At 30.8% G+C, this 26926-nt stretch overlaps 1 protein-coding gene across 15 annotated transcripts in view; it reads right to left on the bottom strand.

The window, feature by feature from the left end:
* LOC139517775 (muscleblind-like protein 1) overlaps positions 1 to 26926 on the bottom strand; it is a 195620-nt gene that overhangs the window by 99788 nt on the left and 68906 nt on the right. For 9 of the 15 annotated variants that reach the window (XR_011663202.1, XR_011663200.1, XM_071309169.1 and 6 more), the window contains exons 1-2: positions 16433 to 16685; positions 951 to 1032 (exon numbers count right to left, since the gene is read on the bottom strand). The gene's annotated coding sequence lies outside the window, so the exon portion shown is untranslated. Of the gene's footprint in view, positions 1 to 950; positions 1033 to 15106; positions 15125 to 16432; positions 16690 to 26926 lie in introns of those variants that run through there. The other 6 variants (XR_011663201.1, XM_071309165.1, XM_071309164.1 and 3 more) reach the window with 3 other exon arrangements.

Here is a 26926-nt window from a genome sequence, read left to right as displayed (position 1 = left end):
TACCGTGATTAGAATACCTCTTTTATGTTAACCCCAAAAAACATTGCAAACACAAGTTATTTTTCTTTGTTGAGTACCCAGATGAAAGTGTAAACATGGCGCTTTCATTTGTTGAAAACAGTGTCAAAATCAGATGAAATTTACAGATTTTACTCCAATTTGAAATGAGGGAACAATATTTTTTAAAAGAAATTGGAAGAATATAAGCCAGACTAGTATACTCTTCGGCATACAATGCCGTTTTATGTTCAAAACACTTGGAATGGACATCGTTTAATGTAAGGTATTTGTTCAACCTTCTGAAAATTTTCAAACTTTTGCCGTTTGGGTTAGAAAATATTAATTTTGGGTCAAAAAGGTGAATTTCTGGAATTACGTGCCCCAAAATTTTATATGTACATCAGAAGGAACTATTCTTAAAAATAATCTTGGATATGTATGGAAGAAATCTATAGTTATTCTTCATTATTCCAAACCTTGCTACTGTGTTCAAAAAAGGAAGATAACTCTGTTAAAGTCCAGACTGAAAAAAAATTTTTCTTTGTTCTTTAATCTTCTAATTTCATCTGTCTTTTAAATATTCTTCAATCTTGTGCAATGTATTTAAACAGAATGAAAAGCACATAACCTTATTCAAATAAAAAACATGCATATAATATCTGAAGTACAATATGTGCATCAAACGATCAATTAAATACTTGTCATATATTATATCATATGATTATTTATTTTCATGGCAGGAAATGCTCACATTTCACCTGACTTCTCAAGTTATTATTTTGATTTTGTTTTCCACAAATTAAAATATTTCAGTTTTGTTTTTTCAGACATGATCAGATGGATCAACAGATTATGCATAATCAGCGTCTGCGTTTATAAGTGATCAACTTAAAATAAGTTCTATATTGAAAATCATACCACATATCTCAATTTCTTAAAAACAAATTTACCTTTAATTGTAACTTCTACGTATATCTTTCACTCTAAAGGTATGCAATAGTTAAACAGTACAGCATCCAGCTACTTCAGACCCTGTATAAGGAAAAAGGAAATCCGTCAGTAAAATTATCACTTCCTTGCACAACAAGGCAGGAATTTATTTACAAATTTCAAGAGTTATTTCCTTTTGCATAAAATTAATCGACCAGTTGATCATTGTCGATGTTACAGGGTGACATGTACAGATCAAATACAAATGATAAGAAAAAGTTGTTGAAAATAAGTTTAAATTTCAAATTCTGTCATCAATCGCCAAGACTTTATTTTTTTAACATAAAATGCAACAAATTTAGTCTAGACAATCACATTGATTCTGATTATATAAATCAAAGTGTTAATGTGCGTTAGTGGTACACCAACGTTGCCAGGTAACAACGAAAAATATCAGAGGAGGGGTTCTTTTAACCCTTTTCATCCCTACTCAAAGAATAAAAAATTCATACAAGGTAGGAATTAGTTTTCACTAAACATCAATTTTCAATTAATGTTGTGTTGGGTTTTTTTTTCTAAATTGCAGAGTCGACCATTTGGACAAACGGTAAATAACCGAATTTGACTGCATGCATTGGCATGGAATTGTTCTCACTTAAGCCTTCCTTTTGAAATCTAAAGCTTTGTACTTATACTTTACAGTACACAATTAAGACAACAAAAGATCAGTATACCTCTTGTGTACAGTAGTATTCTTTGCAGCAAGACAAAATATACTTTACTCATCTCTTATAAGTACAATATGTATATTAATTATCAATTCAATATTTGACATTCAACATCATTTGATTATTTGTAAGTGGCAGGAAATGATATCTAATGCTTAAAGAATCACGTTCTCTTAACCTTGATTAATCATGTAGAAAAACACATAGTACACTTCATTCTGAATAGATGATGGTACCCTTTCCACTAAAACAAACATCAGTTACAGCTGAACATCAGATGATTCCAATGACAACACCACATACAGAACTTTAAATCTGCCTACTAAACATTTTTGGCAATACATGGCATTTGTGGATTATTATGACATGATATTAAAAAAGTTTGAAAATTTGAGAACTCTAAATTTTGGTGCACTGTTATGAGAAATATTGCAGCATCTTTAATGAAAACCCATATATACAAAACATGAATAACACACACGATGCTGCAATGATATTTCAAAGGTAAAAAAAACCTCTCAAATTGATGTCATGGTCAAATCATACTGTCTTGAACATTTGCCTTCCTGTAATGAAACGAAACAAGTTGAACTGTGAGCTACAGCTCATAAATGATATCACACTTAAGTTATAGGAAGTTGAGAATTGATGGATGGGAAAGGCATGAAACAGGGTATTGCATGCTCACAAATGATTTCTAATTTCAGATTAAAGCCTTAATTTGTTGTTCCTGGGAAAATTTGGTGACAACAATTTCATAAATAGCCATAATGGGCAAGAATATAAACAGTTTCATAAATGGCAATTTTAGGTTAGGAATATAAGACAATTTCATAAATGGACATTTTTGGGTAGGAATATATATATGGAAGTTTTTAACGACCTTGACTGGCTATACAGCCCTTGCACGGTCGGTGGTAGGAATATAAGACAATTTCATAAATGGCCATTTTCGGTAGAAATATAAGATAATTTCATACATGGCCATTTTGGGTAAGAATATAAGATAATTTGATACATTGGCCATTTTGGGTAAGAATATGAAAGTATTCTGAAAATACACATAAGAAATGTATTCTAACATGCAGCTATTTATCAAATTTCAGCAAGCTCTGATTGGTGATTTTCAAGAAAAGTGGGACTAAAATTTGAAATAACCTTGCTTCCTTCAGAGCAGGGTTAAAATACATAATTTCTGAAGTATAAATCATATCTAAAATGTGTTTTAATGAATTCAATGCCAAGTGACATTGATATCTGTCAGACAGACATGATATGCTCCAAAGTTTGAAAAAAAAATCAAGGGCTTTTAAAGCAAAATCATTTTATTTCAAGTTCTATCATATGAAAATGATTTAATGTATATGCCTTATTACTTTTATGTTTTCTAGATCCATCATTTAAAAATACTTCTCTCAGGTTAGTGATATATCCTGTCATATCGTATCCTCATTTAAATTGATTTTTTTTTAAGTCAGTTAACTTTCTATAGAATTATTGAGCAAGTCAATTATATGATACGTTTTAATAACAGGAAATAAACCAGATTATTTATTATAAATTATTCTGTAACAAATAAAAAGTTTATTCCTTTTGTACTTATCCCAGCTAAACAAGTTATGGATGGATGATAAACATATCTCTCAATGGTATTAGGCAAAATTCAATACACAAAACCTTGACCCTCAATGATCAAACAAGATAACCTTTTATGGTATATCTAATTACCAATCTTGCCTCAAAGTAATAAAAGTACATGAAAAAGTTTCTGCATTTATCAATGTAATTTATAAATGAAAAACAAATACTGTTAAATGCCTCGTGTGTATTATAGTCTTTTTACTCTCCAGTAAAGATAGAAAAGAGATAAAAAAAACACAAAAAAAATACTTAATATGCATCAACCATGTCAACTGGAATTTAAAATGACTGAAAATATCACACCTTGCACCAAGAATGATATCAAACAAAGTTTAAAATATTTCACAAAAAAAATAATTATTGTGAATAGCAAAAAAGTAGATAATAAAAGGTTGTCACCTGACAGTGACTATGCTGAAAATTACATAAAATTATAACAAGGAGTGCTCAGCTGTCAAATTGAAAACAAACTAGTTTTTCTGTAATTTGAAATGGCTTTTTTATGCTATTTTTTTTAGGAAGCTTATATGCTAATTTTCCAATCCATCAAGACAAAAAAATGAAAATTGGCAATATCAAACTTGACCACCATTTTGTCAAAATAACAGGATATTTAAATTTTAAAAGCATTATAGTAGAACAGTTGATAAATAACAGCTTGAAAAAGAACATATGGTGCAAATTTTTTATAAAACAAGGACCATAACTCTTGCAAAAATGAAAATCTTCAATATACAACTTGAACACCTTCTGTAATCATGCAAAAACAGCTTAAATTAGATGAGCAGATTTTGAAACAATTCATTAGCAATTTCACAGACACTCCCGTACATGAACTGCCATTGTTCAATCCATCAAGAACCATAACTCATGGACTGCAAAAGTGAAATACATTAATATTGAACTTGATCTAAAAAAAAAAAAATCACCAGTAACAACATATCAAAATTCTTAAAGTAATCAGGTAGTGCATAAGGAAGCAACATACAGTGCCATTTTCCAAAATTACAAAGACTTCTTTTAAAGTATGATGTAATATTTAGAAAATGTCGAATTCTCAGAAGTGAAAGTGAAAGTAGGTGATTTTTTTGGTGTGACTACATTCTCATTGTCTCTGTCTGATACCCTGTGAATTCATTGATTTAAAACTAAGCCTTTCACAAGCTGTAATAGAAGATCTTTTATTGTCTAATTTTATGAAAAACTTCCAGTCATCCAACTGTAGATCAACTGCATCATTACAGTTTTTGTATTTTACTTCATGTTTATAATTCATCTCACAGAGCGTTACATGGGTTTGTAGCAGTGTTGCAGTGGGCAAGGGAAGTTTAATATGCTTTTATTGGTTTCAGAGAATTGTCAGCAAACTATTTCCCAAACAAATTAACTTAATAGGACCTCATTTCAAGATTTTGTGGCATACTGCTCTAATGTTTCTTCCACATAGACAAGAAAGGTAAAAAATATTGACTCTACACAACTTACAGTTCAAGTCAGGCCAAGAGCAACTTATCTCTGTATCCCATTCACATATATATATATAATATTAAACTTAGGTAAAATATTATTTAAAATATAAAGGCAGAATGAAAAGAAAACAAAGTTGGTCATACACCTCATTTTCTTGCGATAATTTTTTAAAAAGTTAACTGTATATTACCTCATTAAAATTGAATGATATAATAATCAAAACTTTGCAAAAAATATATGGTGCTATTTTCAAATGTTACCGGTCAAGCTACAGGTTTTTTAAGGCTACATATGAAAAGGTATAATATATACAGAATGATAAGTTATGATGATATCTGTATAGAAGATAATGTAAAAAATTGATTTTTAAAATAAAATATGAAAAGAAAGCTCTATAAAGGTATAATGTGCTTTCAGAAAATAAAAAGAATAAAATTGGGTTACAGACATTTTCTTGCTACAAAAAAAGTTGTTATAAACTGTATATCATCAATAAGATTAGATTACTTGATTTATCTCCCCTCTAATTAATTGGCTTAGTTAAAAAAAAATTATGAAAAGAACAAGAAAATACATGTATTTGTAAAAATTGTCAAATCAATAAGATAAAGCACACTTTTATATTCTTGCAGATGAAAAAGTTTTAAAATGAATTGCATTACTCTATAAAATTTTGCAATAAAAAGATCTACAGTTTTATCCAGCTTTTTAACAATCCATTAGACACAAGAACAGTTATTTTGGAGTGTATTTCTTTTAGACAATGAATTCAGTTAAAAAAAATCTAACCTGCTCTATCTCAAAAAGATTTTTACAGTATAGTGAACTACTAGTTAGACAAATAATATCAAATTTATAGAAACTTCTACCAGCTCTACTCTAACTCAAAATATTGACAATTCTGTGTAAAGGGGGTTTCAAATTCGGTTTGACAGCTTCAGAAGTAATAAATTTTGACCTTTTTGAACTGGACCAAATCACTACTTGACATAAAGGTTCAGCACCCACATTTTTTTAACATGTGATTTCATCCTCCTATACTTAATATTTCATGCATTAAATATCAAGAAATAAATTGGAAAAGTGTATCAAATTAAAAATCCAAGTTATACACTGTTCACACTAGGGACTACATTTGTAGACAACGAAAACCAAAGGACAATAACTGTGTCCTTGGACCATACTATATAACGTTTTCAAAATTAATGTACAGTAGTACATGTAACATATATATGATCAGGATATACACAGAAGGTGACTGTATAAATGCTCTATTGTCCACAGAGCAAGATACATTCACAAATGTATAATGTATGTCAATAAAATATGTTGACAAAACAATGAATTCTCTTCATTAATCCAACCCAAGAGTATAAAATTCAAAAGATATAATCATTAATTTATTCAACATGATGTTGCATTTTATGTATCTGATTCAAGTCAGCTGCAGCCAGTTCACATTCCACATCATGGATATGGTACTCTCAATTCTACCAAATATAAATCACAAGTTTCGCATGGCAGTTTCTGTCTAAGAAATCTAAATATGTTCCATGTTATATCATTTCAATGAATTCTGTAAGTTTAAGATATGAAAAAACAGCATATTTAAATCTAACAATTTTATTATTGCTTTTTATTTCTATTTTCCGGCTATGACTCACTCTTGGCTGTTTACTGGCAGTTTCACTTGGCCAGGAAGTGAAACCAGAATGCTTTCTTTACAAATCTTTCTTTTTTTTTTAAATCTTTCTTTTTTTTCAAATCACGTTTGCATTGACATCTCTAAACATAAGATATAATACTGAATATTAATGAGATCAACTTTTGCATCAAATTTATTTTAACGATCATTCCATATTCATAACATGTTTATAAAAGAAGGTTTTCTATTTAAATAAATAAATGTTTTGTAAACAAGTTCTACAGACAATAAAACAGATACCAAACAAAATAATTTATATCAAATATTAGATCATCTTGTATAAAATAGCTCCTTTACACTTACTTGAATAGGAAATTTTAAATTACTGTTCAAATAAATCTTTTTAAATCAGTTGTTGGATAACTATCTTTTCATATAAAGATAATTATATGCATCTCACCATTTAAACTTGTCCATTAAAATTTAATTTTAGAAGTATCTTGTATAGAAAATATAAACTAATAAAGGCTATCTGGTGTATTTTATTCTATATATCATCTGTAATTGATGCATATTCTGGTTGCAACAAAAATACTAAGTTACACTTAACAAAAAATAAATATATAGATCAATACAGGGACATCGTCTGAAGTTCAATATAGTAAAAAAAAACTTCCCCACCCTCTAAAAAATCAAACAATTGAACAAACTAATTTTGAATTTTCTGAATAAAAAAATGCATGGGCAATTTATATTTCAATTAACTCACAGATTGACACAGATAAATGTTTAATCTGTTTGCAGTTTTAATAGTATTATAGATGCAAAAGTTGAAATAAAAAAATAACAACACTTTGCCTACTCTCAATGTCAGAAGTCTATGACTGAGAGGGCAGGGCCAATGATCTCTGATATCTCCTACTTATTTGAGTTTGGGCTGCTGTCTCGTTGATGTTTACCACACGGTGACCGCACTGTCACACCCCTTTTATTTATCATAAAGTTGTTCATTACTATCTATAGAAAACTATACCAAGACTTAACACCTCTGGTGTAACGTTTAAATGATACAATATTGTCAACCAACAATAACCACTTTAGACCTGAAGGTGGAACCCCTAGGTGGACCTGAAGGCAGGAACCCCTAGGTGGACCTGAAGGCTGGAACCCCTAGGTGGACCTGAAGGCTGGAACCCCTAGGTGGACCTGAAGGCTGGAACCCCTAGGTGGACCTGAAGGCTGGAACCCCTAGGTGGACCTGAAGGCTGGAACCCCTAGGTGAACATGGTCATTATTATACATGTAACAAATTATATCCTGGAACCACTAGTAGACCACCTGCATACTATACATGTATTATCAATCTACTGTAATATTGCCAATTAGTTAAGTTATTTCTGACATCTTGAAGACAAACAATAATTACAGGTGCAGAACACAGTATAAGTACATGTATTAACTTCTTTCAACAGTTTTATTTCAATAGTTTTAAAACAGAAATTCATTGTGATAATATTTTTTTCAAAGTGGACCTTGCTGGGACCAAAATTTCTGCAATATGTATATAACATGACGATTAAAAAAACAATTAAAAATATTTTTTAAAGAAATTATAATCATTTGTACAAATTCAACAAAAATTGATTGAGACTTTATCTTTAGGTTTTGTCTCAGTTTTTACTGATTTAAATGTATAATGTACCACAGAAGTACAGATGACATGTGGTTAATTTCTTTTGATCACTGATACAGATCCTATTTATTCCTATCATTTATCCATTCGTAACATTTTTTATTGATATCAATATGCCTCAATTCAATAATTTTATAAATTACAAGCAACATGAGCAATATATAACTAATATTTTTACGTTTTGTCTGCCACAACCTGTAATAAATACAAAAAACTTACGGAGGATTTATATAAATTATTACTGCCTGGAGAACACATTGTCAATGCAGACATAATATGTTATCTAGCATATCAGGCACAGAAGCTGCAGATAAGCACTGATATAAGAATGATAACTGTGCCATGGTCACACGTTCCATACATGAAAGTATAATCTTCACAGGAATATTACACTATAGTCGTATGAAGAAAATATACAAGGATTCAAGCAGAGAACAACATATACCAGTAATTTACAAGCTCGTTAAATTTTACAAAATATCGGTGGTTTTTACCAACAGTAAATGTCTTTCTTGTTGTATGCTTGCCTAAAGCAGTGTTTAGATCTTGGTATTATTAGACTTAAAGTGTACCCTTAATTAATGTCATGGAAACCATAAAAAATAAGGTTTCACTTGGTTCCACTTTTGTTAGAATTTCTACCAAAGCAGACAATATATTTGTACCAAAGCAGACATGAATTCAAAAGACAGAATTATAAGACGGATTTACAAATGAAATTACTGGTAGAGGCTTGGAGGCAATTTAAGCCTAGCGTGTGTAATATTACGTAATCCCCGATAATCAATAAAGTGTTGTAATAAGTTAATTCAGGACACCATTTTCCCCTGAAGCAATTCCGTTTTATACAAACCTAATAGGAAGACCGCCTCAATGTTTCTGTAGCTATGATCAATTTTTATTGCAACACAATAGTATTAAGTCTTTGTGACACAAAATTACAATAACTTGGTTCCTAAATTATATGCTTGCTTATTTTTCAATCCAAAATAGATTTTCTGACCGTCTGTTGCCAAGCATGTTTAATATGGGATGAAAGAAACCTTTTAAATTAAAATATGACTTGAGTGACATCACACCTTTTAAATTAACTTAACATGCAGACAAAATGTGCTTAATCAACTTCAGTGTAAATCAGTTTTACATTTTCAAGGCTTCTTTTTAATACACCTTCGTCTTTTACTTTGGTACAAATCAATCAATCAATCCTTTACATTCATCCTGTTTAAAATAGACAAATTTTTAAAACTAAAATGTTGCTAGTTTTTCAAGGATTTCAAACTTGTTCCCATTATTAAGAGAGAATTATTTTAGGTAATGGTAAATCAATTTAACAAGCAACCCCAAAAAAACCCTTTTATTTCTCTCAATACAGAAAGCAGTAATATTTTTTTTTCTATACAGTTTGATTATGACCTCTAGATACTTTTTTTGTTATTTTGTATGGTTGGATTGCTGTCTTATTGAACACACATTACCTTTTTATCAGAAAGGAAAGTGTTGGAATAAATTAAAATATGTAAGAAAAAAAATAGTTTTTCTAGAAGAGAGAAAAAAAATGTCCACTAGATTTGATATAAAAAATCCTCACTGAAAATCTGTATTATGAAAGCCCAAACGAATATTTTTAAAATTTTGTTTGGTATTAAATGCAATATTTAAATTCAAGTTGTTATTTGATAACTGAATACTTAACATAAGGAAATATTGTGCCAAACATTTCTTTTATCCATGCATCTTCTTCCTGCTACTTAGTGTGTCAAGTATTTCTTATATTGAACAATAATGTGTAAATAATGCTTGAAAGTTTCCAAACCAACTCCAAATATCATAAATATGTTGTTTGTTAAGTTTGATTTGCTTCTTTACATGTTTAATAAGTAATTTTAACATTTGTTTGTGTTACATTCAGTAATGTCATGAATATGGAATTGAATATCATGACATAATTTCTCATTCATAGTTATTGCCCTTTTCAAGCTATTGACCATGTGTTGTTTGTCATACGAGTTGGATGTTGGTGTGGATTATTGTGCAGTCCTATATTTTTGTTTAATTTATGTATTTCATGGCATCGATATTTGGTTTGTACTCTAACCTGACCTGGTATCATTGGCAACGACTCTCCACAAGAGATCAAATGACACAGAAATTACAACTATAGGTCACCACACGGCCTTCAACATATTTCTTTTGTTTATAAACAGGATGCGAGTTTTCTCTTTTAAATTGTTTTACATTTGTCATGTCAGGGCCTCATTAAAGCTTGCTGTGCTATATGGGTTTTGTTCATTGTTAAAGGCAGTGACCTACAGTTACTAATTTCTACATCATTTGGTCTCTGGTGGGGAGTTGTCTATCTTCTTTTCTTTACATTTTTATATCTGACAAACAAAATCACTAATAATTATCAAGAAAAAGAAGCACTTATTACCAATAAGCAAACCTATAAATAAGATTACTTCCACTTAGTTATTGAGTTATTCTTAGAATGCTGTTTTCAGGTTTTTTCTTATTCCATCTATCACAAAAAACATAAAAATATACCTACATGCCATAGGAAAAATAGTACACAAAACTAAATATAAACATCTAACTTATTGTTTGTTACCAAATTCATTAGATTGGAATTTAGCATTTATTTTTTTCTCAATATTATTATCTCTCAGTCAAACATGATGTATGGTGGAGATAATTGAAGCAATGACTTGAGATACTAAGAACAAACTCATTTATCTTGCCCACTTCTTTAAAAAAAATAATATCTAAATGTTTTACATTACATGGAATATGCAGAAAACGTGTTTTTGCCTTATAACATTATTATTTGTCACTTTTTCAATGAACTAACTGTCACTATAAGCTTTATTTTGAAATTGAAGAAGTTGGAAGTGTATGCTTCTGCTATAATTAACTGATGATACCCCAACATAGTATGCAAACAAGAAGTTGAAGAGTGTTGGATGTGAAAACTCATAAAACAGTAAAACATTCTCCAATGATTCTGGATACCAAATTTCAAGATGATTAGCTACTAGGAAAGGTGATAGAAAATTCATAAATGGTCATTCATGATGTTTAAGAATATATAAAGATTCAATAAGCAAGAAGTTGGTGGGCAATTTGTAAATGCAACATAACAGTAAAGCATGCTTACAAAATCTGAATTTTTGGATAAACAGGGGGTAGTAGAGCAGTATCCTCCTCTCCTTCCGAGCATGGCTCTACAAATCCTTTACAAAGCCACAAACAGCTAATTCATCAATTAAAGATTCTTATTTAGTAATTAAGATAGCATTTTATTAAAGAACCTTGCCAATTTTGCAGAAGCAATATGTGACACAAACATTTAATGTCTATTATAATGGTTTACTTTTTTAAAATTGTTATTTGGATGGAGAGTTGTATCATTGGCACTCACACCACATCTTCCTATATCTATTAACTTAAAATTTGGACAACTTAAATAAAACATTGCAGTTTTAGTGCAAAAAAAAAGCTTTTGTTGGGTTATACAGCCATAAAAGGACTCTCAATTCAATAAAAAGTCAAAGAAGAGGGAACAGCAGTCAGCTTCAGAAAAACAAATCCCATTTATTTAGAAGGTGATCTCAGGTAATCTAGAAGGGTAACAAATTCTGCTTTAAATGCTGCTATAATGTAAAAACAAATTGTGTTTTTAAAGAATAAGAATCACTTGTAATCAAAAGCAGTCTTGTACTTTAATACATTCTTAATTCCATCTAGCTAAAATAAAACATGAAGATATAACATCAACATGCACCAGAAAAATATGAGAAAATGGGATCTTTTCTGCTAAAAACTGTTTTTTGTTGTCAATATTTGCCCCAAAATCTGGTCCATTTAGTTTCACATGTGTTACAAAAAAAAAGAGCACAAATGTCACCAAACAAGATATACACAGAGGTAGTGTTTTTTTTTTCTTTCTTTCACTGGCAAAATATAACTTTCTTTCAAAGATTGCATAGGCAGGCCGGGCACCCCGCCCTGTCGTGGGAAAAATTTGGTTGATTATATAGGGAGTGACTGGAGCGGCCCCCCTTAGGTCAGTCAGCAGGCCCCCCTTACAAAAAGTTCTGGATCCGCCACTGGATTGTGCTCTATGTCAATAAATAAAAAATGTTCCAGAAATAAGCATTTTTTGCTCTCAAATGAAAATCTGAAAAATCTACTTTTTGTCATCATTTCAATGTCTAGAAAAGAGAAGATAGGCTTTGACTGATATTTTATAAGTAATGTCAAGATGTTTTAATGTCTAATTTTATAACTTTTGGTGTAATGTAAATGTGTGAGTCATCTTAGGTTGCAAAATGCATTATTTGGCCCTCGATCATATGTAGGCAAACATTACAAACAAGACTGAACCAGTGCCGCCAAACCAGCCAGGTAAAATGGCAAGAATATATATATTGACAAAATAAAAGATTACGAAAACAAGTACCTCATTGATATTTTGTTGTTGAATTATATAACGCACCATCCCTATTATATAAGGTTTGCACTAATGTTTCAGTTCACTCACTTCCCACACTGAAATATGATTTTATTTATGTGTTCAATTTCGGTACTTTGACTGCTATTCAAAATTTTAATTTATCTACCATTATTCTTAAGATTCAAAAAATGTGTGGTAAAATCAAAATCAATATGAAGTTTGAAGACTATCTTTTAAAATAGTCAGACAAATCCCTGAAAGTCCAGTCCGTACGATTTATAAACATAAATTACTGCATAAGTCAGAAATTATTCTGATTGTCATGAAGAAATAACATAAAAAATTTAGTGCATACTGAATAACGCACATAGTGGGTTATATAACAGTGTGCACCACATTTTTTACGTTATTTCGAATAGACAGAAAAAATATTACAGTCATTTCTTATAATTTAATTTCATAGTAACCGTAGAAAACCATGAAAAAACGTTGATGACATCATGGTCACATGACTAAATTATATGGGCTGATAACAAAATAACGTCAGCCAATCAGAAGATGCATTACATCCAAAATTAAATTATATACATATATCAGATAATCGAATTTAAGTTTTAATAAAGGCAACTCTCGCCATGCTCACAGACATACAATTTTCATCAAAGGGGCTAGCTATGAGATATGAATTTTTTTTAGTTCAATCATTTAGGAATTTGAAATATAAAATAATAATTCGCTTTTAGCAGTCAGTTAGGTTCAGCATTGTCAAAATAAACAAAGAAACATCACTAATCACACATGAATTATTCACTTGCAAGTGAATAATTCGAATTCTTTAAATTCATATTCATGTGAACATGTTTCATGTTCTGAAACCAAAAGGTGACAGTTTTACAATGAATCCCTATTCACATAACAATTTCTGGATTAGGGGTTGTGTCCAAAGTAATATATGCTAAAAAAAATGTCAGTCAAATATCACAACAAAACTGATGTAACAACAATTTTTTATATTAATGCATAATTCAGGGGTCATAACTTCAGTATTTGTAATAAGATGTGTGAAAAGGAAATAATTCTGTATTAATAGTTATATCACAACAATTCAAATTTGTATTTTGGCTATAAAAAAATTACTTTATTTCAAGGGTCAATTTCAACCCCTCATTTTAAAGTATGAATGAATTGGTTGATATAAAGAATGAATGGATAAAATACTGATGCAATAATTACTAAACCCTTCCCCTCCCTTCCCACCTTTATCTATTACAGGTGTAAACTAATTGGTACATGATAACTATTCTGGGGCATTAGGCCAATTAAAATTAATTGATAGATTTTCATCCCCGCCCGCCCCTCTGAAATCGTCCCGCCCCGATTTTTTTTATTTTGCAAAATTTACGATTTCCGGATTTTGTTCATTTCCGTTACCGGTAACCGTCAATAATTTCGTTTCATTCGAACTTCCTGTTTATAAAATTTCGGGTTTTCATATTCCTGTTTCGGGTACTTTAAAACGATTATGTTGACAAAATCTGCTGCTCAATGATGACAGTATCATCTACGGAGAATATAGTAAGATTACCAGAAGGGCATAAAATATTCGGGTTACGAGTATTAAATACGCTGTGTCCAACGCAAATCGCGTTATCACAAATTGGAAATTTCTTTCATCAGAAAATTGTGGATTTATTTAATAATACATTGACTTTGTGTAAGCAAATTTGGGCTGTGAATGATTTCCAAAGTGCAAGAATCATGGAACAAATTGGTAGAAAAAAAAGAGTTCAAAAAGTCAACAAACATACACATTGTGTACTAGAAAACCCTTAGATTTACCTATGGCTATTGTTTTTGTTTAAAAACACAAAATACCATTTACAATGTAATTATATATGCGTCACTTCTTGCATAACTTGAGAATCTTAAAAGCGCCAACTTTACTATTCCTGGCAACACTTGTTTGAGTGTTCATTTCATTCATAATACTTGTGCTGCATACCATTGCATTTGTATAAGTTTATGGGGACTACAAACCATCACTTAGAGAGCAAAATAAATTTGGAGTTGGTAGTCAAATGAATAGAAAATTTCTCCATGGTTTTACTGTTTGCTGAAAATATGTTTCTAAAGTAGCAATTGCATGTAGAACAGTCTGTGTTGCAAATCAGAGATGTTTATTCAAGAATTATGTACGATTCTTTATACATGTTTAAACATTTACATGGTATAAGCTAAATTTTGTAATTATAACACTTGCATATATATGAAGTTCACGCCACAAGAAGGTTTCAAATTGAATAAAATTTAAAAAAATAAAATCCTCCCACCCGCCCCATTTTTTTCAAAACTTTGGATGAAAATCTACTAATTAATTTTAGTTGGCCTTATTGATACTGTTTATAAAAATAATTTTCTGATCACTGCCTTTACAATGTGTACTGCTGCGCAGTACAATTATACCTCTGCTGACAGAAAATATATTTATATAACACAGAAGCATGCTAAACAGGATAAATATTAAAATAAATCATTAGTTATACCTTAGGGAGATAGACTTTCTGGAAATATATGTTTGAAATCAATAAATAATTAATATAAATTTTAAAAGCAGAACTTTTTTTTCATGTTTTAATTCAGCTTATTTTTGTGAATAGATTTTATCCACAGAATTAAAACTCCAATAAAATTTTAAACTTCAAAGAGAATAAATGTTAAAATTACTGGAAACTGGAAACATTGAAATGAATCCCTATACAATTCAATTTATAAACAATACCATGCTTCAACAGTAGATATATGCAGGACTCTGGAGAAAACATGTATAGTTTAGGTAAAATTATGCATTTTGTTATATAAAAGCAACTAGTGATATTTTTTTTCTTCTACCGTATATATGTGTATTGTATTCTCTTGCTTATGAGAACATCAGTGGCCTTTGGCTGTTCTTTGCTCTTTATTTAGGTAGTTGGTTCTTTGACATATTCCCCGCTTCCATACTTAATTTAAATATGAAGATGATTCCATAAAAGTTTGCTGAAATTCAATGAAGTCTAAAAAAAAAAAAAAAAGAAGGTTATTGATGTTTTAAAACCTTGGATCCTGTACTGTACCAAAATCTTAACTCTAAAAAAAAAAAAAAAGAAGATATCTGAAAAATATGAAAAATTCAAAAACTTAACTATTTAAATTTAGCTTTGGATGGTGGTTTCTGTCAAAAAATTACATGAAGCCTAAGAATAATTGATGTCTAAAAAACACTTTACCACAGTGCAACCTAAATGTTGATGACACCAACAACAACATGTAGGATTTCTTATGTCACACTTATGCTGATTTTGTATTTGGGAAACATTATGTCCTAAAATACATTTCATTCTAGGACTTTCCCCCCAAAAAAGGTTGCAGAATACATTTGTACATGAATTGCACTTTCTTACAAAATAATTAAATTTAAACAAAAGTATGCAGATACATAAACAGTTTTAAACAAACAAATTGACCATTACAATATGTTTATATAATGATGGATGCCATTAATAAAAATATTGTTTATTTCTTATTTTGGATAATTCTTTATCCAGTTTAACATCAAATAAATTCAAATTAATATTTGATGACAATTCAGCATACAAGGTTTTAATTTAATATTGATCCTTTAAACCATCAATTGATAAATTTTTTTAACAACGAAAACACATGTTGTAAACAATGAAAATGGTCTGACACATTATAAAACATGTTCCGCATGATATTCTTAGTTTTGGAACAAAAATACTGCTTATATATATTTTAATGAAATATGAAGTTAAAACATGAGATAAACATTTGACTATGACCATAAATGTTACGTAATATTTGTCACTTACTATTAGGTGTTCCCTCCTTCCTTTAGGATAGAGCCCATGTCAATTTCTAATATCGTTACATTTGAATATGATGTAATAATGGCGACAGCAAATTAATCTGCTGCAGGTCAAGGTGTAGTGCAACTTCAAAAAAGCCTTTCTCAGAGCTTAGAGCTGCCTCATTAATTCATTTTGACAGATTATTCAAGCTTTTTCCAAGTCTCTTGTTTGTGTTTTTGAGACATCCACTTTTATGACTCAATAGAAAAGGTTTGGGTCTGAAATTTTGGAGAAAACAAAGAAATGAAATTACATAATTTATTTTTGAATTGGTTATACAACAAGAGGCTCCCTTGGGTATTAACAAATGTGACAATAACATGCAAAACTTGCTCAGTTATTCATTTCATTATTCATTCAGATGTTTGTAATGTTTGCTCAATTCAAAAGAATTGGGAATATTTATTGTTTTAGTGTTGACAATAGAGTTTTATCACTTTTTTATATTAAATCATTATTGCACTGGTTGAGTAACAATTTCAGGATATCTAAGTATGTAAGACCATTATTCCGTCCCTTGAATTACACACTGAAAAGTCTCTTTAACTATCATGATTAAATGTTATGATGAATATCTGAGGGTGGTAAAGGGTTAATTTCGTGCAACATTTTTGGCCTTTTTATGTCACTTATTTTCATGTTTTAATGTTTCATTTTTGTTAGGCTCGAGGTGCATGCTTCATGTTTCCCTTTATTTATTTTATGTGTTTCGTGTCGGTTCTCTCAATTTCTCGTGCTTGTCCCACATTTGATAAAAGAGTAAACTGGGACTTAATTCAAAAGTCAGTCCAGAGATTGTTTTAAATTATATCTTCCCAGGATATAAATTGCTATCAAATTCTGAATAATTATATTTTTTTTCAAATTGACTATTGAACACTAAAAGGTGACCACAGTCTTTGTGTCCATTATAATGACTGCAGGATCTCCAAAAACTGCTGAGTAATAAATTCTAGTACTTTTTTCCCTAATATTTACAGTTTTATCTCTCATGCTTTGTTTTTCCTGATTTTTATTTTCTGTGCAACCTTTTTGTTATTTTTATTTTACATGTTTCTTTATTTAGAACCCCCCTTTACCACCCCTATATCTTACAAATAAGTGGTTTACTATAGATATCAAATAAACTGGAGGTTATAAATGATCCATGACAATGTGGTCCATGCGAGATGAGCCCTGATAGACATACTTGTACTACTTACAAAACTATTGCTTAGAGTATTAGAGAAACATACTTAATCATGAAAACCTATTGTTGACCAATAAACAAGTTAACTGAAAACCGTCCATTTAGCAGCAAAAAAACAGAAAAATTAAAGGGATAGTAGCTACGATTTTGACAAAATTATGAACAAGTTTTAAAGCTGCTAAAATCAAAGATATGTACTAAATATAAGCAATAAGATCGCTAAAATGTTTTCATAAACTACAGAAGTGTTAATAATTGATAATTCATATCGTGTAGTGTGCCTATTCATCTCATTAATTATGCATCGGGTTTACTTCTCGAACTTTGCAGACATAGCGAGTGAGCTAACCAAGATATATATAGATACGAACACGTGCGTTTTGTTTTCTTACATATTTGATAATTACTGGTCTGGATGGTTTTACAACTGAGTTTTATAAAAATTTTTGGCACGACATTAATCCTTTCCTACTGCGTTCTTTCAAAGAATCATTTCAAGAAGGTAAATTATCAATTTCACAAACACAAGGTGTTATCACCTGTCTACCCAAAGATGGTAAACCAAAACATTTTCTAAAAAATTGGCGACCTATTTCACTGCTTAATGTAGACTATAAAATAGTATCAACATGTATTGCAAATAGAATTAAAAAAGTCCTTGATCACCTGATTAGTGAAACTCAAACTGGCTTTATGAAAGGCAGATATATTGGTGAGTGTACAAGACTTATATATGACCTCTTGAAAAAAGTAGATGACGAAGATATTCCTGGCTTGCTTGTCTTGTTGGACTTTGAAAAAGCCTTCGACTCTCTTGAGTGGAACTTTATATGTGAAACCTTGAAATTTCTAGGTTTTGGGGACACAATAGTGAAATGGTTCACAACCCTTTACTATAATTCAAAAAGCTGCATTCAAAATAATGGTTATCTTTCTGATTTTTTTGTAATAGAGAGGGGGGTACGACAAGGGGATCCATTGTCTCCCTATCTTTTTATTTTATGTTTGGAACTGCTTAGTGCATCAATAAAATATGACAACAACATAAATGGTATAAAGATTAAGAATTCTGAATTTTTACTCAGTCAGTATGCTGATGATTCGACTTTGATCCTGGATGATAGTGAAGAATCTCTCAACAGTGCTCTAGATAAGATAGACTTGTTTTACTCATGCTCTGGTTTGAAGGCTAATTTTGAAAAAACCCAAGTAATATGGATTGGGGCAAAAAGGGGCTGTGGTGAGGAGCTAAACACAAATAAAACAATAATATGGAACCATTCAGGAAATTTCAAACTCCTAGGCATTCAATATTGTTTGTCAAAAGTTGATATATGTGTTGATAATTATTTAGAAAAAATTCAAAAAGTTAAAAATCTTTTAAGTGACTGGTCATTTAGAAATATTACTATATATGGGAAAATTGTAGTTGTGAAAACTCTCGCCCTACCAATTCTAATTCAATGTTTTACTGTTTTACCAGATCCATCCCCAGATATATTAAAGCAGTTACAATCTATGCTATACAGATTTGTGTGGGATGGTAAAGGGGACAAAATTAAAAGAAATATACTTATCTCAAATTACGAGGATGGTGGTGTAAAAATGCCACATATTGAATCATTTATAAAATCACTTAAGTTATCCTGGGTTAAAAAAGTTTTAGACCCCACAAATTATTCCTCATGGAAGGTTCTATTGGCAGATCACCTTGAAATGAATGGTGGTGAAAATATGTGGCATTTATCAAAATCAGCACTCAATGAAATTAAAAAAGAATTTAACCCTTTTTGGCAAAATGTAATTTCATCATGGACCTCATTGTGTGAACCTCTGACCACAGCCCCAAGTGATATTTTGTCTCAACCATTGTTTTTAAATGAAAATATTATGATTGATGGAAAAACAGCTTTTTACAAAAAATGGATACAGAATAATGCATTTTTCATAAATGATCTCATTAAGGAAAATGGAGAATTTTACAATTATGATGAATTTATTAGAAATTATAATATAAAAACAACTTTCTTAGATTTCTATGGACTAATCTTGGCACTGCCAAAGGAATGGAAGAATGTTATTCATTCTCAAGTATTTATCAAACTAAATACTGTCAGTCACAAAAATGTTACCGCCATAAAAACAGTTGATAAAGTATCAAAACATTTTTATAAATTTTTTCTAGATAAAATAAAGGAAACCCCATCACGCATACAAGAGAAATGGAAAATGAAATTGAGAATAGATATTGTGGCCGAAGAATGGAATTATTTTTTTAGTCTTCCTTTACTTATAACTGAAGATCCCACTTTAAGGGCATTTCAATACAGATTACTCCATAGAATTCTAGGAACAAATACTTTACTTATGAAGTGTAAATATAGTGAAACAGAACTGTGCACTTTTTGTACCGAAACTAAAGAAACATACATACACCTCTTTTTTGAATGCAGTTATGTTCGAACATTCTGGCTTAATTTTTTTCAAAAGTTAGAAGATGTATGTAATGTAAGCTTTCTCCCAACCTTATCAAGTATAATCTTGGGTGTTAAACATCATCTATTTAAAGGGAAATCACACTATTTATACTACTAATAATAAATCATTGAAATTTTGCATGTAGACAGATTATACTTATTACAATATTTTAGGCGAAAAAAAAATTGGGGTCACCGATGTTATTTTCGAGATATGACGTCATCAAAAAGTAAAAAATTGCGTTATACCGAAATATAGAAATAGCGCTCTAATTTGCTAAATGAAGGCAAAATTATTGAAAAACGATGTTTTACTGGTAAAACTAAAACAGTCAATTGTAACTTTTACCTTAAACATATTTATTTTTCTCAGTTTCCTTATTTTTCAAGGCCTTTCAACATTTCCCGCCGTTTTTAATTTCGATTTATTATAGATTTTTCTTGAAATAAAAAAAATCTACTAATGTTTTTTCCTTCAAACTTCTGCATAAGTTGCAGCTTCAGGGGAGATTTTAAAACCATAAATTAAAATGGGGGGTCACCGATGTTTTAAATCCGCTAAAACGGAAACAATCTTATTATCGATTTTTGGCGGGAACTATAACTTACGTTATAGAACGACGTTGCTAGCATAGGAGCATTTCTAGCATGCTTGGAACTATTGGGTTGAACTTAAACCTTTTCTCTACAAAATATAATAACATTTTCTCAGGGTATTTCGATTATTCATTGATATTTTTATCAATCTATCGAAACGTTAAACATTAAATACAGTAGCAGCTTATTATTTATAAAGTAATTGTCAAAGTTGAAGTCATCTACATTTTTTAATTGCATTCGTTGTATAGGGAAAACGAATGTCTGCCTCATGCCGTATTAAAGAAATAATTTACGGCCTGCAGATAAAGAATCTTCTACTTCGGAAGACTGATGGTATCCGGACTGAAAGTAACACGTTCTATTTTGACTACAAACATAATAAATTCACTAACTTGTATATTCGCACCGTGAAGATAAAACCTGATATACCGTGTTTAAAAATCCACAGACTCGGCACTTTAAAAAAAAAAGCCCTTAATGACACCATTTTTGGAAGAAATTTGAAATTGGTTAACATTTCCGTAATTACATAACGCTCAATATATATAAATATATATATATAATCGAACCAAATTAAGTTCGACTTCCAGGTAAATTTTGAGTTCGAGTTTTATTTTGATTTCGAACATTTATTCCAGTAAGATTTCTAGTCAAAGCTAGAGTTACACTTAGAAACTTCCGAGTTATACTGTTAGATAGAGTAAAAATTCTGGAAAGAGTACATACACATTTTGAGATCCGATGAAATTAAGAGTAAGAAATATTGCAGTGTCTATTTTCTGTTGGTGCAACTCTCTTTCTTTAAATGTATATTCTTTTACACATTTATCTTTCATGATGGTATATGTACTTTTTTTTTTGCCAATACTGATCAATGATAGTTGATTTGAAAATAACTGATTGAATCGGTGTGTCAATTTAAGCACTCTCTGCTATATCAGGTCGGAATCCGACAATCTGACTGTATCACTGTCGACAGGCAAGTGATCACATGTGATCTGAACTAGCATTACTCGTTTTTTTTTCATTGTTTTCATGAATTTTGCAAAATTTTCAGTAGCGAATATTACATGATCATCAGCACAAAACTTTTGTCTATATGAGTGGAATATTCCTTCACCAGACGGACCATTAATGTGTTGGTTACAGTTAAGCAGTCCACTGTGAGGCATGTAACTCTACATAAATACATGTGTGTGTGTGTTGAATACTAGTATTTCTCTTGATGGAGACTTTTAAAGCCAAATGTACAGTACGTGTTAAATTTGTATACGCCCGTTTACGGGACGTACGTGTATTATGGTATACCGTTGTCAGTCCGTCCGTCCGTCCGTCGTCAACATGTCGGACGCTTCAACCAATTGGTATAAAACTTTGTTGATTTTTTTGTATCTATTGGCGTGCGCGTCCTTTCGTCTTTTATGAATTTTAGATTTTATGTTTCCGAGTTATAGGATTTTACTATTAAAAAAAGGTTTTTTTTTCAGTTTTCGGACAATAACTCAATAAGTGCTTTCAGTAGTTTTCATGAAAATTTAGTGCATTGTTCGTATCGATTGATATAAGCTCCCTTTATAATTTTATAGATTTTCGATTTTACTATTCCGAGATATGGGGTTTTATTCATTAAAAGGGGGATTTTCCAGTTTTCGTACGCTAACTCTAAGATGCTTTTACCAATTTTCATACAACTTTGATGAATTGTTTATATCTGTTGATGTAAATTACGTTTTGATTTTCATTAATTTCTTATATAACATTGAGAAGTAATGAATTTCTCTGAAATCTTACCACAATGTTTCATATCACAAATTGAGGTTGGGGGTACATGTAATTGCTCCAAACGTTCAGGAATTAGGGTTCAAAAACAAGCATTTTACTAGTTTTACTATTTTACACTAACTTGTGTTTGAGTGTATGGATCTATCTAAAATTGTACTACAAGGTTCCACACCACAAAGGGAAGGCTGGGATTGAGTTTTGGGGGTAATTACTACAAGAGGAATGAGGGGGGGGGTCATAATTTTTTTCTGCAAATTTTTGAAATTTCAATTTTTTTTTAAATATATCAAGAGTAAATATCCAATAACACAATAGTTTTTTTTTAAAGACCTTCGACCATATTTATTTTGTGTCAGAAACTTATATTATGTCAAAAATTTGATCACAGTCCAAATTCAGTATATATATCAAGCTTGGATATTGTGTCAAATAGCACTTCACACATAATTTACGTCCAGTGGCAAGTTTAATCCATACAAGTATTCAGAACTAAAACTTATTAATTTTGACCCTGCTTTGTATTAACCCGACAGGCTGCGCCGGATAAATATAAGTGAAATGAGATTTTTGATGAATTATTTATACATGTAGTATAGAAAACTATAGTTATGACGTTTCGTGTATGAGAAAACTGTCGAAACTCATTGTTCCTATTTACAACCCTCTGTTGGACTGAAAACTAAAGATTTCGGAAGGTGTACACTTACATGCTGCTTCTCTTGGTCTATTTGTACCCCCCCCCCCCCCCCCCCCCCCCCGCCCCCACCCCCGAAAATATACCATGAACTCTAAATACCGTATCGCGACGATACGCTGCCAAAGAAAAGTTACTCTTAAGTATTTGTCACCGACTTCGTTTTTCGAGAAAATGGTCCGAGAGGGTACTAAATTATATTGAATATGCTATGAAGTTCCATCGTTCTTTGTGTTGATTATTCATGGTGATTAGGTGTTTTGTATTGATATGTTCTTTTTAGCATAAGGGTCTGGATAGAGGGTCATTCATTTATTAATATTTATTTTGTGTTACCAATATTTTTTATTCTTTATATTTAAGCTTCATTCTCTAATCTTCTGTTTTTTGCCTTTTATTCTGCAGTATTTGCCCATTATTCTGTAATCCGTAAATTTACCCCATTACAATCAGACCCTCTTTTATTTTTAATTTAATTATAAAAAATATGATATGTTCATTATCATTTCTCCTGCTTTAGTGGAACATCCCTTCGAGCGGCTCGCTATTTTTTTTAAATTAGCAACCTTTACGACGGACACGAAAACGGCGACGTCATAATACAGTTACGACACTATAGCGGCGCCGAGAGCGATGCGTATAAACAATAGTGTGATTTCCCTTTAAAGATATTCTTAATACATGTATTCTGATATTGAAAAGATATGTTTATTTATGTAGAGTTAGATTTACAGTCCCATCTGTTGCTGAAGCAATTGAATGGCTTAAATATTATTATAGGGTTGACATGGTCTCTATGAATTTGTGCTCTACCAGTAAAGCAATAAGATTAAAAGAAAAATGGTCAAGCATTGATAATATTATTAAGAAATAGAGCTCAATGCAGATGTACTCTGTAATCTATTACTGACTTTGTATTTTATAATTTGTTACAAGTATGGTTAACTATATGTTTAGGATTTATAGCAGAATAATTTGTTTGTGCATCTTTATTTGTAGATGAGATTTGAAAATGATATGAAAATAATAAAATATATATTACAAAAAAATATTTGATAATTACTCTTTATTAAACGTACATATTTGACGCCATTTATCAAATTATGTAAATAAAAAATATAACAAATACCGTCATATTATTCCAACCCAAGATTCTCCAACAATGGCGATATTATACACTTGTTATTACATTTGTATGACCAAACCATGCCGATAATGTATACACGTGTTTGTGTGTTAACTTAAATCGGGGCCTCCATGAAGGATACACTTGAAGAATAATACTTAAGTTTAGGAAGTTGATTTCTAATTTCTTCTAAGGTGGGAGATTACTGCCCGTAAATTTATAAACATCTTTTTGACAATTATGAACACGTTGAGATTTTTTTTCATGTGATCTGGAAAATTTAAGAAATGTAAACATTACGCAAACCGTCGGCTACTTTTGTTTGACTTTGTCTGCGTCGCAGGTGTTTCGAGTGATTTTAATGACCGATCTCATCGACGTTTTTTTATTATTAATTTACAATAACTTGTCTGCACCTCTTTTTGTTTCTTTTCTCGCTGAAACTGTTAATTCGCGTACCATTTCCGCGATAACATTCCCCTGTTCGACCATTTTCCCTTCGAGGCACAATGTGCGATTGCGCATTGGGAACTGACGAGTAAAGGTCACATGAATAAGGGTTGGGCTTAACATCGAATTATTATCTATAGATAATAAATAAATGTAGGTGTTAAAAGTTAAAAAACTTCTAAATGCTTAATGGAACGTAACCAGTAATTGTTTTAATCATAATTATTTTACTTTTTGTACAAAATCCGGCATATAGATTAAAAAAGTAATTTTAACGAAAATCGTAGCTACTATCTGTTTAAAAAAAATATTTCCTTATAAATATTTACTGCTGACTGAACCATAAAGCTGATACGGCCAACAACGGTGACAGAATGTACAATGTCTTGCTTCCGTGACATAAAGCTGATACGGTCAACAACGGTGACAGAATGTACAATGTCTTGCTTCCGTGACATAAAGCTGATACGGCCAACAACGGTGACAGAATGTACAATGTCTTGCTTCCGTGGCATAAATGTTGCAGACTCAACAATAAATGAAATAATCATCAACATATTTTTTAGAGCAAGGAGTGGTACACAAAGACTTAAAACCTAATCATTGAATGAAAAAAGCAAACATTACATAATTTTAGTACTTCATAATATTATTCAAACATAGCATCATAAAATTAATATCTGTACTTTAAAAAGTGCTTTTAAATCAAATAAATTGGATATCATTTCTCATTTAAGTGTGAAGCACAGCTGATCTCAATCTTTATAAGTTTTTAAAAAGGTAACTTCATTAAATGAAATCAATAGTAATTTTAACATGTACATGGTAAAATCTACTAAAAGTTACACTGAATTATGTCTTCCATGTATGCCTTAACCATTCAATGTCATATTTTACCATCTCAAGATCACAAACACTACAGCATTGTATTTATTCTTTAAATGAATCAACCAGAGGCTACAGGAAACCAGAATTGCTAATCTTGTAAAAATATGCAATACTGATCTTCAATCTGAATTTTCAGATCTGCCTGGATCATATTTTTATTTAGAATCAGGATTATTTTTTTTCCCACCAAGACCAACAAATATGATCATCCCCTCATCATCAACAAACAATGGAATTATTTGTAGATATATAAATCTGCTTATTCATATTCAAATTTCTATGTTTACAGTTTCTCTTTATCCCTAAATGGCATGAAAGGATACAAGTTCATAAAATTACCATTAAAGGGCAATAACTCTACTTAATAATTGTCTGACACTTAAGGATAAACAGTAAATACATCCAAGGTTTTTAACCCTGTACATAATTACATCCATATTTTTTTTTTATCTTTGTCAGTAAATTTCTTCGCAATTTTAGAGGACTAACATTAAAACAACTAACAGTTTCTTAAAAATCTGACTGTCATGTACTGTAAAACACATAAAAAGAAGGAAAAATTATCTTCTTTGACTTGGATGGACCCCTTCTGAAATAAGATCTTGCTGATCCAAGAAATAAGAATTGATATACAGCTGACCTGTAAGTCATGAAAGTATTTTAAAAGAATAGGTAAACTGACAAAATTTGTCAAATGCCTTTCTAATAACTTATACACATGAATTTCATTGTATAATATTATGTTTTGTAATACCACAGTCCCACTAGGCCACGATCGCACTACGATCTGTGAAAAAATGCAAATTTTGATGATTGGTAGTACAATCGTGTAGATTGCAGTAAGGTCGTATCACGTTGTGGTGAGGTCTTCAAGATTGTGAGGAGCGTGGCCAACTTTGAACATGTTCAAAACAATCGTGGAGAGGTCGTGGTGAAATCAGGTCGTAGAAGAAGCGTTATGGGAGTGCACTTAGGTGGTGGTAAGATTGCTAAGGTTGCTGTACCATCATAGCGAGAGCATAGCGAGAGCATGATTCTATTCGGAGAGACTGCGCTACGATCTCACAGCATCATTATAACGACCTCACTACGACCATCACGTTCTCACCGTGACCCAACTATGCTTTAACTACGACCATACCACGTTTACACCAAGCTGTTCAAGACCACAGTACGATTCTAGCACGCTCTTCTTACGACCACACTACGTTCATACTACAACCATCATTCTCATTGTCATTTTCATATA

Source organism: Mytilus edulis, chromosome 3 (genome assembly GCF_963676685.1).
Source record: "Mytilus edulis chromosome 3, xbMytEdul2.2, whole genome shotgun sequence".
NCBI lineage: Eukaryota > Metazoa > Mollusca > Bivalvia > Mytilida > Mytilidae > Mytilus > Mytilus edulis.
The sequence above is the reverse complement of the archived record's forward strand: the minus strand, read 5'-3'. Positions and strand labels throughout refer to the sequence as shown.